Source organism: Lepisma saccharinum, chromosome 16, assembly GCF_977018435.1.
Source record: "Lepisma saccharinum chromosome 16, izLepSacc3.1, whole genome shotgun sequence".
In the NCBI taxonomy this organism is placed as follows: Eukaryota; Metazoa; Arthropoda; class Insecta; order Zygentoma; family Lepismatidae; genus Lepisma; species Lepisma saccharinum.
Window position 1 is genome coordinate 38226581 of NC_139244.1, and position 16690 is coordinate 38243270.

Sequence of the window (16690 nt, forward strand, 5' to 3'; positions counted from 1 at the left end):
TATGGAGGCTTATTCATTATATTCTATATAAACAACATATGGGATATTTTCACACACGTCTCGTCAGTTCACATCATGAGTACAATTACAGTCACGATGAAACTGCCATTGTTATGGAATCACCCTAAAATTCATCATTTATATTCCTTTTTTGGTAGATATGCAAGATTATGGTACATCAAGAGACAATAAATGATGCAAGGTTATTTTTCAGCATAGAGCATAAGATGTATTAATGTTTTTAATACCGTAACAATGGCAATATTCTCCTGACAGTAGAATGACTAACATGTGCAAAGTTTCAAACAATAGCATCCTATCTAGAAGATTTTTCTTCTCCTTTGACTCAAAAGGAGTAAATTTAAAGTAAACATCACTTGAAAAGATAATTCAAAAAAAAAAAAATCACAACAAAATATTTGCAATTCTTAATTTTAATATTTTCAAAATTTGTTAATTCACAAAGATTTTTCTTGACCATTGATGAGAATTGACAGTGATGATGGTTTTAAAAAAACAGATACAACAAGCTTCAAAACAAGACCAATATTGTATTTGAGGGACTACTCAATGCTAAGAAAAAGTTGTTTCACAAAATTTATAGAAGATTTTGACAAATTTTAAAAATCTTAAATTAAGAATTGTATTTGAAACCTTTCTGCCTGCACTATACTAAAATTTAATCACGATCAGACAATCCTTTTTTTTTTTCATTTATACAATTTCAAAGAGAGCAATCATTTTCAAAACCAAGGAAGGGGCCTTCTTTTTTTTGGTTCTCACGACGATACGAAATAGAAGGCATACTCGGAAAAAATGGTTAGCATAGATTAACGCAGAATTGAATAAGCTAAATTTTGATGCAACTCATTTTTATGTAGGTCCACTGCTTAATTCTTAATTGGAGTCCAAATTCTAGTATCCATAATTTTTCATCTGACAGCAGATATTCTCAATAGTTTGCTATGCAAGCCTCTTATGCTGTTGTGAATATCTAGACAACAGTGAAAGGAAACCACATGAAGATTCACCTGAATGGTCTAGGAAGAATTGTAACCAGATGAAATTTTAAAACTTTGGATATCATATGGTTTTTGTTTGTTTTATATAAGGAGGAAATGTCGAAAATGGCTTTGCTGGCATCTCCCACTGAGAGGCCACAGTTGTAAATCAATAATATCTGAATCTTTACTAACAGAACTACATAATTCATCAAAATCTCAGTTCTCCACATAAATGTTAATATGGAATATAATGTGCCAAGGCATGCCAATCACTGCGTGACTACACGAGTGTGATTTCTGAGATACCAGTACATTAGAATTCATGTTCTAAAAAAAGGAAGCTAATTGTATTAAGATACTTCGCCACGTCTGAGAGTCTGGTATATTTGAACCATTTTTTGGTAGTATTTAGCATGTATTTACTTTTTCAAAAGTAAAGGGTGTGGCATAGAAATGGGCTCTCTCTTAAATGCAACACAACTAATACTAAGTTTTATTTTTAAACAAAATTAAACATTGCCATTTGCAAAATATATGGTCATGTTCATATTTTGAAAATTTTGTCCTACAGGTGACTACCATTTCGTTGTTGACACTTGAACAATCTCCAACGGAAATCGTCCATGATGATACATTCCAACATCTGAACCCTCCAACATCTGAAACCTGTCTCTTGCTGCTTCAATGCACTTCCTATAGCTTCAAAGTTCTTCACTAACATCCTGATTTCATTGGCCGAAGGAATAAGATCATGTCTCCTGAGATTAAATAACGTCGATATTCTAGTTTAGCTCCGGTCCAGTGATCCATGTCTGTAAATGGCGTTCATTGCTGATGCAAATGACAATAAGTGTTCTCAACACCATTAAAACCCATTTCTATGTCACACCCTATATATTGCATTTGCTTCTTCCATGTCTTGCTAGAGGTTCTGTCATTGGCCAGATACACCGGGATGTGATTACCCAACAATATACCAGTGTCTGTAATGGGACCGACTATTCTCTTTATGGATGATAATGCATGTTCTCATAGAATGGACCTTGTTAATGCCTCCCTAAAATAGTCCTGATCTCAACCCAATAGAACATACATGGGATATGCTCGGGTGACTCATCGCAGAACAGAATCCATCTCCTCATTTCATTCCAGAGGCACATACAGCATTGCTATTCCTCAGGAACAGTTTGATACTCTGCAGTATGCCACATTGTTGTACGGCATCCATCGATTCCTTTGAGGGAACATCCTATTGCACATCTGAAGACTTATATCTGGCCAATTACAGAAACCCTAGCAAAACATGGAGAGGTGTACGAGCCCTCACCATAATGCCAGCAAAAACAAGGATCATAGTACTTCCAAAATGATCACGTTCAATAACTTTCTTCTGGTTATATCAACTTTTACCACCAAGTCATGAATCACTCTACAATGAGAACATGGATTTATCCAAGAACAAGACACAGCACCACTGATTGTCAGCCCATACACTATATTCCCTACATCATGTGGGCATACAATGCAGTCATTGAGCGACAGTTTGCAGGGATGTATGTACTCAGATCACTGCTTGAGTTCCTTGCTGTACTATGTGGTCGTCTTCTGGCAATACCAGGTAGCACTCCTGTGCAGCTATTGCATGCCATGGATGACCTGCACTGTATTGTTGGTTTACATTTTTAGTCTCTTCAAACCTCCGCCAAAGCCTTGCAATAACATTTGTGGAACGTTCCTGTTCATTGTGATAGATCCAGTTCAAATTGGCCAATTATCTGACCTTACCGAACACCACCTGGATAGGTGCAATGCACCACACTCCACTTGTCTACACAATGTTCATGGACCCAATGCACAAAACATGTGCAGAGGTGAGGCATCCAGTTATCGGGAAATGCAACAATGACAAACAAAAATAAATAAAAATATTGCATTTTAAATATTTTATAGAAGTAAAAAATAAGTCTGAATATTTGCATGTTAGTGTGAAATAAGCCGAACGACGGTATGAAATAGCTAGAAATACGCAAAATATTCGCTAAGCTTAGTGCACCGAAATGAGAGCTCAGTACTACTCCCTGTGCCGAACCCTTCCACTAAGTTTCCTTGTGTGCAATGGTGTTACAGGGACCAGCTGTGCAGAATTACATTCGGTAGGGTTCAGCTGTTTTCTAAGAAAACACCCTAAGACAAGAAAGAAAAGAGACTTTTCCCCTCCGTTGAAATTCTGGGCATATAAGAGGCCTTTTTTCTTTTCAACCCCTATGTTGAACCCACTTCAATGTTTCTCTGATGTCATCAAAATTAAACTTCCTATAAATTCTCCAGCATTGTAAAGCATGCAATGCTCTTGTTTTTAAGAGGAAAAGTACATATTGATATATGAAATCTGCTTTTCATCATCAAAGCCAACATAGAAACTTGACTTAACATGATATCGAGTAAGCCTCATGTGAAAGTCTCAATGGCCTTGTTTCTCTTTCTCGCAACAATTTGCACTTACCTTCATAGGAGGTAATTGAGGTGTCTGCATTTCAGTTTCAAACACAGAGAGAAAGAAAAATGCTTCTTTTTCGTATTTCTCCATTTCAGTAGTGCGGTCTCCAAAGTATTTTCTTCCAAGTTTATCATTGTTAGTGTTATTAGGAGTATTATTAACGTTATTAACACTATAGAAACTGACAATTCACAAAAGCAATATCAACAAGAAAATAAAAGACACTAACATGCTGTATTGTAGCTTATATTTACTTTGTAATTCGTACATGCCAATTTGTTATAATTACAGGAAGAATACAAATTAATTGATTTCATAATTCTCATTGTATGGGATAGCATAATTTCTTTTGCAGTTGTAAGATCTGTGATACTGCAGTGAGCTTTTTACATTGAATAGGCAACGACTTTTGTGTTTACCGCAGAGAAATATTGTGCCCACCCACCTTTCTTGGTTGAATGATCGACCCTGGCATTTGCAAATCTTGTGATGACTATGTAAAAATGTTACACCTCGCCACTGACGAGTGTTGCCCAGATAGGTTTGCTTTCACACTACTAGAACCACCATGCCTTCCCCGGAGGTGTTAAGAGCAGCAAAGCACTATGCCTGCAACATTGATTCACTTTTAGGCACAACAGATGCCAGTCGTTAGAGCTTTCCCCCCCAATTCATGCGAATGAATTTTCTTTCCCACATATCCCTTTGCATGTTTTACAGCAAGGTCCTCTTTCTTCACTGTTGCATAGAAAATTGAGGACCACCTCTTCCTTTAATTGTGTGTAAAACTTCTTAAAGCCAGAAAACCATTACTTGTAGTGAGACTGACAAGAACCATCACAACTTCTGCATCTTACTTATTAAAAATTTTAATTTATTGTTACCTTGATCTTGCAACACACATTAACATTCTGAATATTAATATCCACTATACATTCTGCAAGGTCACTGTTCAATTTGTGTAACAATTTTTGCAAGTTGTATAGTAGAATGCCTTTACAATATGGGAAATGATTGTGGAACTAATTTTGAAGTTCAGAGAAACTCATTTTAAACACGCAGAAAGTTTTAAGGTGAGAGTAATGTTGTGAAAAGTAAGTTGTGTAATTGCTACATTTTATCGTCTGCACTCCTGCTAGAAAGTGGAAAATTTTGCATGGTTTATGAAGATTACGTTGTCTATGAATACTTCCTGTTGTTTTTAGCTTGTGGAGAGGTGCCATTGTGGTTTCTGTGAACAAAAACAAATTTCAAATTACCTAACACAATGAAATCTATCAATTAAAAAAAATTGCAACTATTTCCACTTTCATTTTGAGTATGCATACAACTAACTACTTTCTAAGGCAAAAAAATATTTGTGCCATTTGACAGATTTCATCCTACAACCACATAGTGGAAAATTCATAGATGTAATGATTTTACGTTAATTTTGTATTTATGGTTTTATTTTAGATATGATTGGCTAGGTTTTGTTAGGAGTGTGAAGATTTAATGATATCAAATTTACGTTGTTAGATTACAATTTTAGGGTTTGGCAAATTTAGCATTTGCAAGTCTCCCCCAATGTGCGTACTAGTGTGATGCAGAGAGGGCTTTTGGCTCTAGCGCCTAATAGTTCGCATGGACGACGCTAGATAGCATACAGAGTTGACAGCTTCTTCACTCAAAGCTAATAAGACTTGAACACACATAATGATCGGGAAATAAGTTCGAAATCCTGTACTACACGTACACTAACTCACTTGCTCTCTAGCATTCTTAAACCCAAAGGTTGACTGCAGCAACAAGTCAAACAATTATTGTTACAATGAAATTAGATTCTACACACGTGTGTGGACTCGAACGAGTATAAGTGAGCGAAAGTGGTTCCATGCAGTACTCTAGTGCATACACTCAGTATTTACAAATAAAAAAAATCTAACCACCTGTAGGAAAGTGGAAAATTTGCATTATGAAGATATGTTTAATATGAGCATCTTCCACTGTATTGACCTCATGGAGATTTATTATAGCAAAGTAATAGATGATTTTATGTTTCAACATTTATCAGGTAGTTGCTGATAATAATTTTACGTTTTTGTTAGTATAGGAATGTTAGGCTTGATGTTAGAATTTCGATATGATTTTTGGGTTTGTGTGTGTCCATACAACAATACGTGTAAAAATTCTGTGAAAGTGCTTCAGGACAAATTGGGCTAATCCTTTTCACCCACACAACTCCATTGTAAAAAATGCACATTTCTTGTTAGTCACTTATGTGTGATTGGTTTTATTCGATAATGTGCGTTAGATTTAATGGTGGTAATATATTTATGTTGTTAACTTAGACCCGAAAGTGAATTATTTCTAGCTTGTAGAAATGTGTTATTGTGAAGCAAAGCACGTCTGTTACTTTAGTATGTTACCTTACTGTGAAGCAGAACAGCCTGAAGGCTCCACGCAACTGAATATAGCACCCAGTACGACATTTCAGAACAGCAGCTATAATTTTATGTGGTTAAGTTAGGATTTTTAGGTTTGAAACTGATAGTTATTTTCAACGTGTTCTTTTGCTATTTGAGTGTTCATACTAACAGTTTTCACTAAAGAAAAGGTGAAAGTACTCTGAAATGGCAGGTTTTTACTTACGCGGGCCATATCTTGGAATCAAATATCTCCATTATTTGTGTTTTCTGCATGTTGGAACCAATATTATGTTACGTAAAACACTGAAATCTGTAGATTAAAAAAAAATTAAACATAATATTTGAAGGAGTACAGTGGGTAACCAGCCCCGCATTAGGTTTGAAGCTAATAGTAATTGTTGACAAACACTGATCACACGTAATGGATAATCATTTGTGGTTTCCACAACTTGAAATAGAATTTATATAAAAAAACTCAAATTTGTTGATTAAATAAAAAAAAGTTGAAATTCCTGACGGTGTACGGTAATTTGCCTGCCGAAAGTGCTTGTGTTACTTATATGGGCCATGCTTTGTGGCCAAATACCATGCCCAAAAATGAATTTATTTGTTACACAAAGCATCAAAATCTATCAACTAAAGAAAATTTGTCTTCATTCTCAAGGCGGTGCAGTTGGTCAAACACCGGTGCAATTGACTGGGCAATCAGCTTACAGAAGTATGACATGTATAACTCTGGTCACAATATGCAGTAAAATTCAACATGGGCAATTACATATCCAGGGTGGCTACAGGCAAGAAGAAATGAAATTCCCTGATGAATTCATAATTTCTGATGTGTGCGACACTCACTTTTATATAGATTAATTTGTATTCTCAATAAATTAATCAAAAATTCAAAACTTTTGTACTTACGTGTAGTGAGTATCTATTATTTCATACGATGTTTCGGGAACTGTTCCCTTCTTCAGGTTCTTTTTCTCTCCTACCAGAAATATGTCATAGCCACATCAAATCATCTCAAACGTCAGGAAAGAAGGAAAAGGTACAATTTAGGTGAGGGTGGAATTTTGGAAAACATTTCTACAACATTCACTATCCCTATATTCCCTCGTTTGTTTAAAACAATCACTGTAAAAACTTCTCTTGTAAAACCCTATATACACGGTGGCTCAATAAGTCAATTAACACCCCCAGTACAAGGCCACTGGGGTATGGAACATGAAAATGGCGATGACCAATCGTTGCCTGGCCAAGGGGGAACCACATTGACGTCACCTGCATGGTCGGCAGCCATCTTCGTCCGCCATCTTGAATTCAACTTCAGAATTTTAAATGGGAAGAGGGTGATATATCAAATCAGGCTAGAATTTTACGAGAAATGCAATGGTGAAAGTTTTTTCGACGTATCTTTAACCAGTAAAAAGTTATGACTGAATTATTATACCAATTTGCTCCTTTTCGAGGTGTTAGAAAAATGCCTTAAAATTTGTTTAGCGCAACGGTAATGCATCGAGATCAAAGTGATGTCTAGGGAGAGAAGTTCGCATGCCATTGCACAAGATTTTAATCGGATACATCCACGAAGAGCTGCGCATTATGAATGGTTGTCACGAGCAATTACAGTGTGACGCTTCCATTAAATGAAAAGTCCTTCACAGTGACAAGGCTAATGTTTATGTTTATAAGGAAGTTCATAAACAGAATATTCGATGCTTTTTATCTGATAGCCCATTTTCAACAGATCAAAGCTAAATGGTTAGTGCTCGTAAGTATGGTCTGTCGTACTGTGTGGAACACGACTGGTTAGTCAATTTTTCATCAACTGAACCTTAATTGCTTAGGGCTACAGTTTCTGTCCAAAGTTATTTTATCAGATGACAAGGGTCGCATATTCTGTTTATGAACTTCCTTATGGACATAAACATTAGCCTTCTCACTGTGAAGGACTTTTAATTCAATGGAAGCGTCACACTGTAAATTGTTCGCGACAATCATTCTAAATGCGCAGCTCTTCGTGGATGTATCCGATTAAATCTTGTGCAATGGCATGCGAACTTCTCTCCCTAGACATCACTTTGATCTCGATGCATTACCGATGCGCTAAACAAATTTTAAGGCATTTTTCTAACACCTCGAAAAGGAGCAAATTGGTACAAGAATTCAGTCATAACTTTTTACTGGTTAATACCTCCTAAAAAACCTTCACCATTACATTTCTCGTGAAATTCTAGCCTGATTTGATATATCATATCACCCCTTCCCATTTAAAATTCTGAAGTTGAATTCAAGATGGTGGACATTAAGATGGCTGTGACCACGCGGGTGGCGTCAATGTGGTTCCCCCCGGCCAGGCAACGATTGGTCATCGCCATTTTCACGTTCCATGCCGCAGTGGCCTTGTACTGGGAGTGTTAAGTGACTTATTGAGCCACCCTGTACAATTAAAATGTTAAAAAGACACCCACCTGTTACACTTCCCAGCGCAGACTGTTGGTTTCTTCCTCGCTGTATGCAGGAGGTTGTGTGCGTGCCCTTTCTCTCCTCACTAACCTCCCCCTCCAGTTTCTCCTCCCGCTTACCTCATGTCAAATTCGAAGTCACGTTCTATTTGGGCCTCGCGGATTACGCCTGTGGTGACTTGGAAACCTATTTTTTTATAATCTCGTTTCTCCCATTTCTTGAACATCCCTATCCATATTTCATCTACATTTCAGTCTTCTCTGTTTAGTTTCCTTTGCCTTCACAAATAACCTCTTTCTCGCATATCTTACGTGCTCTGTTTAAATTCCTCCTCATTTCAGTCCCTCTGTAACCATTCTTTTTACCCACCCTCATTATCCGTTCTATCTTTTTTTAACTCTCCTTTATGGTTGCATAGCCTTAATGCTCGTACAAAGAAATTTAGATACACGTTATTCTTAGTCCTTTTTGCATGTTGATGTACATTTCCCCTGACAAAGTTTTGTGATAAAATCCCTATCCTTATTCTCTTCCCTGTTTTGCCGATTTTTGGACATAAATTTTCCCATTACAGCAAAAATAATTATACCATGTACAAAGGTTGAACCACCTTACGTATTCCCATGCTATCAGCAAATTAATTCCCTTCCCCATCAACCACCTTTGCAGGCAGTCGGCAGCTTTTTCTCTGGGAAATTACAAGCACAGATAGGATAATGAGTTTTGACGTTTGTTAATCTGTAACCCAGTGTTCCAGCATCCCAGACATAATCCGTGAGGCCAAAATAGAATGAGACTTCGAACTTGACATGACATAAGCGGGAGGTAAGTGAGGAGAGAAACGGCACGCACACAACCTCCTGCATACAGCGAGGAAGAAACCAACAGTCAGCACTGGGAAGTGTAACAGGTTGGTGTATTTTAACATTTTAATTGTATATAGGTTTTTACAAGATAAGTTTTTAGTGATGGTTTTAAACAAACGAGGGAATATGGGGATAGTGGGTTGTAGAAATGTTTTCCCTAAATTGTACAGTTTCCTTCTTTCCTGACGTTTGATGATGATTTGACGTGGCTATGACATATTTCAGGTAGGATAGAAACAAAACCTGAAAAAGGGAACAGTTCATCCCGAAACGTTGTATGAAATAATAGATACTCACTACACATAAGTACAAAAGTTTTGTATTCTTGATTAATTTATTGAGAATACGAATTAAACTAATCCACATATTTGTAAATGGAAAATAAACTCTTACAGCTCGGGTATGGGCTGTATTAAGTATATTAGCTTAGAAGAGATTGACTTAATTTCTCTATGATTTATATTCACTCTGAAAAATAGTGTATTTGAAAAATTATTACAATTCACAAGCTAGGGAGGGATTTTTACAGGACTTTTCTCATTTGCAAGCAGGCTTAAATAAAACATTTGATTATCTTTAAAGTTATGACTAAATGAGATTACAGTAAATTATTTGCCTTTAATGAAGAAATATTGTAATTTCTCATTCTTCTAAAACTTTCTCATTATTAAATGTTGGTATTTCACCTACTGCTTGCAAGAACCATGACTGCAAACTTATTTTCGAAGCATTAACGCTTGTATCCTAAGTCTCCTTTCTATAGCTATATTCACAGCTTGTTTGATGTGAACATGGCAACACATGGCATCCGCTTGGCATCTAAAACCCCAAGATATCTTAAACCTGCTTCTCGGGATTAAACGTTCTGAAAGTGAAGCAATTGAATTGTACAACACAAAGTGTCATACCTTACATTACCAATGTGACTTCTCTTTCAGTACGAACATTCACAGTATATCCAAGTACTGTGAAACTGACAACACACTGTTGCTATATTGCCGGCAAAAAGTGTGTGTGGGGGGGGGGTGTATATATAACATTAAAAACTTAACACAAGCAATTTATAGTAGGGGAATATACAGCATTGCACAGGTATCTGATTTTGCTAGACAGGATAACATAGACGCATATGTCCATAAGTTTAAATATGAGGCACGTCCAGAAAGTAAGCTCTTCGAACTTTTAACGTTGTGCTAGTGGTTGAGCACGACGTGCACATGCAGACAGGAAGAGGTGGTATGTGTCTGTAATGTGGTGGTTGTATTGTTGTGAAGGGAGTCGATTTAAGAATAGTGTTATACCAGGGTCAAGCTACCTCCTGGTTGTATTCACATTCCAGAACGGTTATTTTGACAAATTTTAGTTTCCCTACTGGCCCCTGCAGGGAGGAGGGATTCTAAGGTTGCTCAAAAAAGGGGGGACGGTAGGCCTAATTGGCTGTTTGATTGCAAGTTTCTTCATAGGTAAGCATGGCAAGAGCGGGTCACTGCCATAAATACGGGTCCTGCAGTTTTTTGTGCCACTTTTGGCTAATTAGCGAAGATGGGGATGAGTAATGAAATTGATGAATGGACACTCGCAAACATCCAAGCCCAGGCAGGGATTCGAACCCGGGACCCCTGGTGTTGTAGCGCAATGTGTTCCCCATTCCACCACGGGAACCGGCAGGAATTACCTTGACTCAAATCTATGACATATACCGACTGTTCTGTAATCAGGTTCTTGAATGCTCAAAAGTGGATTCCGGCAGAGATCCACCGGAACTTGTGAGAAATGTATGGACTGGATGCAATAAGTGATAGTATGGTCAGATGATGGTGCAGACAATTCATGGAAGGCAGATCCATCATGAACGACCCCACACACCTGACCGCAAGTGTGCTTTTCTGCATCACTTTAAGTGGGAGCCCCAAACTCGCATGACACGACTTACATCTCTTCCTTCAGCTGAATCTGTTTCTGGCAGGTCCTACGTTTTCACAGTAACGCTGCTGTACAGACGGTTCCACTTTTTGGAGGCAGACACATGACATGGGCATACAAAATTTAGTGCCACACTACAACAAATACCTGAAGAACAGTGGTGAATTTGTCGAAAAGTAAGTTATGGGTCACTGTAATTAATACAATAAAATGTCAATTATGTGTTTTAATTTGTCTCATTAATTGGAATGTACTTTATGGAGTGTCCTCCTATGAAGCTTCAGCCTGATAAATTCAATAACAGTAGACGAAGTGAAAATTCAGCAGAGGTGGCGGAGGAACATTGAATACGGACGAAAATGATATGTTTTTATGTTTGAGAGCCTGAAAGTTTGTTGGACGAAATATCTTACATCAGACAAAAAATTGGATGTATAAGAGTGCCATGCAAGCGTTTTTATGCTGTAGTGACATTTTTTCGCAATTCGACATAAGCAGATTTAAGTATCTTGGAGCTTTCCTGGCGACGAATGATGAAATGATTCTCTCCGGCTATCGACCAGGTGAGTTGTGGAAAAGATTCCAAGCTTTTGAGAGCTAAAGTCACTCTCATATTCAGGAACTTCCACCCTGAAGATGAGAGTGACATTAGCTGTTGAAAGCTTGGAATCTTTTCCACAACTCACCTGGTCAATAGCCTGAGAGAATCTTTTCATTAGTCAGATGCATCAATGGAGCCTAAATATTCGGTGGATCAAATGTTCCACGGCAAACGGCAAAAATTTCAGGTTGGATAAAAGCCCTCATTCATTTCAATGTTTCTTCATAAAGTCCACACAATGCCGTACTGCTGGACATCTGTCGGACAGTGCCAGAGTGGGCGCACCATTCTGGTCGACAGGTCCAACCCCTTATAGCTTATATAAAATATGTCAATACATTTTACATGCGACATTTAGAGGTTCATCAAATGTGTGTGCCACACTGTAAATTTCTGCTCCCCCACCTCCTCACCTTCCATCACTTGTTTCTGGCACCGTGGTTGTGTCCAATGCATAACAGAGACCTAACAGTTTATGCCAAAGGCTGGAAACATGATTTTCCGTTTAAGTGCAGTGCTATTTACAACTTCTTCAAAATCTGGCAGGCTAATTGCATCACATCGCATCTACAGTTCAACAAAGAAACATTTGGCAATCAAGACAAAATTCCCCGACTTTTTTTGACCTCTCCAATTCCCTGGCTTTTCCACGTGTTCCAGGTCTGTCGCCACCCTGTGGAATTTGATAGGTAACTGTTCTGAATGTTTAATGATTTTTTCAAAGTTTCATTGGAGAAAGACTTAGTTCTGGAGAATTGTAGAAATGACTGTTACAGTAAACTTTAACATCGGTAAAAGTAATTACCACTGTTTGGAGTTCCGAAAAGTGCAATTTATCAGTGATTGAAAGATGTAAAAAGGCCTTATGTAAGCATACACACTTCCGATCGACAAGGAATTTTCCATTCATAGAAGAAAGAAAAAGTATCAGAATAGTGGGAATGATTATGAGAGTAAATTTGAAGCTTTCTGAAAATAAGCAGCACTGCTCGCAGTTCCAAAAAAGCCTATTTATCTAAAAGGTTCTTTATCCAAATATCTATGCTAACCATCTACAAGGCATTCCACTCACTACTGCTAACTAGATTCGAAGGGGTGTAGTTCTTGAGACCAGCAACAACATGATGAGATGTTGAAAGCATTTAGGGAAGTTATTGTAATGCTAAGAGCCCTAAACCTGGCCTGCCTAACCTTATAGTCACGTTTGGTGATGTAAATCAGGTAGATGAAAAATATTGGCTGGCTCTCAAATTAAAATTTACAATTTTATTTTTGTATGAAGATAAAATATTTATGGCAACATGCAAAATAATTTCAAAGTGCATGGTATGAATAACTTCATTTACAAAACTTAGAGGCAAGAGATATATCACAGGTCAACTTGTATCTATGAAGAAATAATGGTCACATGGATTTTCTATAAGTCACAATAAGGCAGTTGAATAAATGAATTTAGCTATTTTGAGTGTTTAACCCTAGACCACTACAGTGTTCCAATATTACAGTGTAACTAGCGCTCCGTGGAATCTAATTTTAAAACAAACTCTACATCATGAAAACAAAATGACTATTTTTTGTGAACATTATTTTGTTTATTTTTCTTTATATTGGAGTTTAATTCTTAATTTTAAAATGTATAAACATGGTTTTATTAAACATAGAATATTTTAAGAGAAGGTCTTGATTAACAAGCCCATTCCTACGTTAAGAATGAAGGCGAAAAGTTCAACCAATGAAAAGCAAACAACAATAATATTCATAACGCTGTAAATAAGGAACGAATGTGATTTTAAAGTCTTACAAGAAAATAGTGCATGCTTCTAAACTGTTGTTTTCAAAATCTAACTATCCAAATTGAATTTACAAATGTCAAAATTATGTGCAAGATTTTTCTCGTTTTACTAGAGATACATAAAATTGACGTGCAGTGCACAACATAACAAACCAAATAAAGACGACCAGCGCTTGCACCCTCCTTACCACAGTACTGCCTTATGTCCAACAGACAACATGAGGCACTGCTACGTGGAGGGGTGTGTAGGTGTGAGGGATTTGAGTGCAAAGCATATGTACATTTTTTACCTATGGTAGTGTTCTAGGGTTAAACTTGAAATAAGAGGAACTCTAACCAGATTTTTAATTTTTTATGATTCTTTGGTTTTCAGACCATGGCAAAACTTCTTTAGTTCAACCTACGAATATCAGAAGTAGCTATAGGTTTGCTGCTTTTATGTTAAAAAATACTTGTAACTTCCGAGAACCACGCATTACAACAAATCCCATAATGTTTTCAAGATTTAGTATGACAGATGCATACAGATATGTTGCCAGATGTACATAATGCAAGAACTGAAGAAAATATAGGTGGAGTGGTCCACTTACCCAACCTCATATCTTATTAGCTATGTAACTTTTCTGCTCAAGTTAGTTTAAAGGGAAATTTAACAGACATAGATTAAACACCTGACTGAACAATCCAAATACACTATGGAAGCAGTATAAGATAAAATACGGTATGAATGAAGAATATAGAGAATGTCTCTAATTACGTTAATATTTGGTATACTAACTAAATTTGGCCTTCTAATCACAAATCTGTTGTTAAAATGCCGCAGACGCGTGTAAAAATTCACGGGTAGCCCTACGACCTATGAACGGGTAGCCCCACAAACCATTGACAGATAGTCCCACGAACCATTTCCGGCAAGTTTGGTTAGGCAAGCATAGTTAAAATTTTGTTCGTAAAACAACGTGAAAAAGCCTTTTTTTTTTAAAAAAAAAAATCAACTTACATCAGCTTTTTTCACGATTTCCAGACAGATTAGAAGGACAAATTTAGTTAGGGTACTAATTAGATATAGCGGAAACACATTTAACTTGTTTCTTTTGAAATAAAATTAATTTCTACTTAGCTCATATGCATAGAGGAACATTTTTCAAGTAGGGATTACTTTTTTTCAATGAAAAAAGTGTTATTTTTAACATTATAAGTATTTATTGGTCGTTGCTAATTGGCGGTGAAATTTTGACCCATGTTGTCTAAAGTCAGCTGATATGCTGTGTCCTCAGTTGATATGCAGTGTTTCCAAACTTATGAACCGATAAATGCCGCACAAACTATTCACAAAAGGTTTTTAAGCAAAAATTGATCCACAAAACATTCACGGAAGGTTAGGTTAGGCAAACATACAAAATTGAATTGAAAAAAAAAAACGCTCATACGTATCTTGTAAAACTACCACGTGGTTGCTACACTGACAGGGGGGTTACGTAATCGAACGCACGGAACATTTGATTCACGTAGTAGACGGTAATCGTGGCACGAGCTATCGTGCAACGGAGATACATGAATCTCGAAAAATACCTTATTTACATGCCGAATAACTTGCACAATTCGGAAAAACACTTTTCCCAGCTTCAGAAAGTCCACAAGAACTAAATTCCGTAAGCACTTTCTCGTCTTTTCTCCTGTAAATTTCAAGAAATCTGTTTCCGCTATATCTAATCGATACCTTAGTTAGTATACCAAATATTAACGAAATTAGAGACATTCTCTATATTCTATATTCGCTCCTAAAATACCTATATCCAAGTTTTGCATATACATATGTAATGATGGAACGACTTGAGACGATTGGACCCCTCTCAGATTTTCTTCATATTTGGCATACTCACTAATTGAAGCCTCCTAATCAGGAATCTGAAGTTAAAATTTTGTCGAAAACTTACAGAAATTGCAAAATAAGCTAAAATAAGGCGTTCGTTTTCGGAATGGAAACAGTCGATTTTCGCAAAATGTCACCGTCTTGTTTCACAACAAATATATATTCCTGATACTACCACGACACCAAATTTTAACTGTTTGCCTACCCTAACCGAAACTAACCTAACCACGTGCCAATGGTTCGTGGGACTAGCGTCAATGGTTTGCAATCATTTGCAATTTCTAGATCCTGATACAACCACGACAAATTTTAACTATGTTTGTCTAACCTAACCGAAACTAATCTACCCAAGTGCCAATGGTTCGTGAGGCTAGCATCAATGGTTTGCAATTTCTGGAAGTTTCCGACAAATTTTAACTTCAGATTCGTGATTAGGAGGCCTCAACTAGTGACTATGTCAAATATGAAGAAAATCTGAGAGGAGTCCGGTCATTTCAAGTCATACCGTAATTATTATTATGTCGAACTTTAATATGGAAGCAGCTCATACTTCCATGGGAATTTTGGGGAAATACGAATTATGTTTGTAAGCTTGATACATGATTAAGTTAAATCTCAAGGGCCTTTTTGCAAATATCTTGATTGAGTAGCAACTACATCAGGAGCAGAGCCACAACAGAAAAAGTAATATCCATAGAAACTTTACATGTGAAAACTGTCCAAAGTTTTAAAGAATTTAAGTTCCGAAAGCCGATGAGTATACAAGAGAGCAAAATGTAATATTTAAGACACATCCTAAGAAATAAATGTTGCATAAGTAATAGCCTGTGTACCAGATGCATTAGCTTATGCAATTTGAAAACTATCCATACTGAGACTGAGAAACAACGTTGTCCCCATTCAACATTATAGCGTATGAAGACTTCAGGTTAACACATCCTACCCTACGATATATATATATATATATTTTTGAAAGTTTGTAATGTACGAGGCAATCATTCCAACTACATGTCGTACACCACGAAGGAAGGTCTGCACACGCGAACGTTAAGAATGTTCGGCTCTGCTGCAAAGTTAAAGGAAAATGTTAGCTCAATCTATTCCGAAAGTTTTAATTTCAATAATAATGATTAATTTACTACAGAGCTTATATAGTGTAATGTAATCGTATTAGACATTAATTTTGCCCATGCTATTCTTAGCAATTTCCTCCGTATGTTTACAACAAATGCTACATTTCTTCTTATAGAAAAAGCGAAAACA

The 16690-nt window shown here is 36.8% G+C and overlaps 1 protein-coding gene across 1 annotated transcript in view; it reads right to left on the minus strand.

Annotated features, from left to right (window-relative positions):
- Positions 1–16690, minus strand: part of LOC146000407 (uncharacterized) — a 30937-nt gene that overhangs the window by 13391 nt on the left and 856 nt on the right. The gene's annotated exons all lie outside the window — the stretch shown is intronic.